The following is a 2,500-nucleotide window of genomic DNA, read 5'->3' on the forward strand; positions in this document are numbered from 1 at the left end:
TGGCTATGCCTGTAGGTTTGGTATATTTTGTACCGTTATGCAACAATTCAGAGCATATCTGGGAGTTTCTGCCCATGTTCCTGACATAACTAAAGAAGGCCTTGTGATTATCTTTAGTGTCTAGGGCAATTTTTCTTTCGAAACTGGCTTTTGATGATTTTATGAGGGATCGAAGTTTCTTGCTAATACTGATCAGAGATGCCTTCCCTTTTTGGGATTTTGCTCTGTCATGTAGTAGCTTCCTCCTTCTGTTGTATAGCTTATTTATGGCCGGGGTCCACCAGACCGGTCTCCTGTTTCTGGAGGAGTGAGTCTTGGTTTTATTTGGGATAGCACGATCCATGCATTCCTGCAGGTGCTCATAGAATGCATTTGTAAAGGATTCTGTGGATTGGGCTGTATTATCCTCTGCCCAGGGGCTTTGAAGGATTACACCTCAGTCTTGAGAAGTGCAAAGTTGGCTTTTGAGAAATTCTTTACAGTGATTTCCTTGGCTGGGGTTGGGGACGGGATATGGATGTCCAGGGAAATTTGTTTATGGTCTGATCTTACCAATGAGGGGTTTATCTCTGGTGTGGAACATAGAGTCCCCATGTTGGTGATGACCAGGTCCAATATGTTGTTCCCTCTTGTGGGAGTGGTGACCAGTTGTTCCATTGTGTTAGAGTTTATAAATTCAAGGAACCGTTAGGTGAGGTTGTTTGGGCTTGAGTAGTTTTCCCAGTCAATGTTTGGGTAGTTGAAGTCACCCAATAACATAGTGTTTGGAGAGACCTTCATATTCTCCAGTGTTCTCAAGAATGCCAAGTGGGGTTCCTGTAATAGGAAGGGCATTCTGTAGCAGGCTACAAACTGAAAGGCAGTTTTGCCCGCTGTTAGTTGCACATGAATGGTTTTTGATGTTTCGTGCAGTGTCACTAACCTGGAGGTGTAGGTATCTTTGATGAATATAGATACTCCACCTCCTTTTGTGCTTCGGTCAGAGTTTTGGGGCCAAAACGCATGGTATGAGTTATAACCTGGTAGTGCTGGGGTGCTCTAAGGAGCCTTGAACCAGGTTTCTGTTACTGCACATACATCAATTTTCTCCATACTGAGGAGAGCCTCGAATGCATGCATCTTGAGGTTTAGACTTCTGGCATTGAGTAGCATTACCTTTAGTTTTTTTATCCTTGAGTTGTCTATGGAGGTGGGTTTGTCCTTTGAGCCTTGCCTAAAAAAGGCACTATGGAGATGGCAAGAGCCTTGGCCAGTATACAAAAGCCTAAGGGTGACAGGTGCAAGCCGTCCCTAATGAAGCAATGTGGCTTGTCGAGCATGTCATCCCAGGCTGACAGACACTGGATCACCTTTGAATGACACCAGTACTTTAGTCAATTGTTAAAACCGATCATTTTGTCTTTATACTGTGGCATCATTCTTGGTGAGGGCAAGATGCTACTCAAGGTCAGGGTCATACCAGCCTGGGCTACATGGTCAGAGAGCTCCTCTATGTCTCTTTTCATCCAGGGAGGTACGTCTCAGGTCATTCACACCAGCATGGACAATGACGGAGTCATACTTTTACTTGCTTTGGAGTGACCTGAGTGCTTGCATTATGTGGTGGATCCTGGCACCCGACAGGCAGCTTACAGTGACCTTTTCCTTGTTCAGTCTGGTGAGCAGGACGTCAGTGTGCTGGACAATAGAGTCCCCTATAACAAGTATATTTGGTGTGTTGTTTGGCCTTAAGGGCTGTGGTTGTGAGGCACACTGATTTTGTGAGATATGTGATTCATGGGTAGTGTAGATGGGTGGCTGTTGCTTGGATATCTGCTTAGGAGGTCTTTGCTGTTTAGGCAGATTTTTATTTAGAGCCTCCGAGTATGTTTTTGTGTGTTTATGTGTTGGGTATGCAGATGCAATAGGTCTGTGTGTGACTGGATTTGTGGTGTGGGTGGTTACCTTTTCCTCCTGACTGACTGTGCCAGTCTTGGGTTGAAAGAGCTCTGCCTCCAGTTTGGCTGTGTAACTGCATATCTCACATGTATTAGAGTTTGTTAGAAGTAGGAGAGGGTTGTCTGTGTACATAAGGCAATTGTAACATTGCCTCAAAATTCCCAGATTCACCAGCTGGACTGGAGAGTAGCCTTGCAACTGACCCTTGGACATACCAGATTAGTATAGGGAACTGTTTTTTTACTGCTCAGATGATTTGGAAAGGGAACTGATTTTTCACTTGATCAGGAAGGACCAATCGGGAGTCTAATACTTATGAGAAGTCAAGGAGGGTGTAGTGCTTTAGTTAGTTAGTGTTTCCTTATAAGAGCTGAGCAAGTGCAGGGCTTTAGAAGGAGAATAGAGTGATTACTTTGAGAGTTTGAACAGTTCTAAGGGAAAACGTGAAGAGCAGACTTTGTGGAGCCTGGATTACTTTAAACCTGTTTAAGCGGTGCTGCCCGACGCTGCTCAGTGTGCAAAACCACGCAAAAAGAAAGTTGTAGGGTTTTAAGAGAGAGAG

The sequence above is a fragment of the Protopterus annectens genome, chromosome 11.part0, assembly GCF_019279795.1.
Source record: "Protopterus annectens isolate FY-2018-M chromosome 11.part0, PAN1.0, whole genome shotgun sequence".
Classification (NCBI taxonomy): Eukaryota; Metazoa; Chordata; order Ceratodontiformes; family Protopteridae; genus Protopterus; species Protopterus annectens.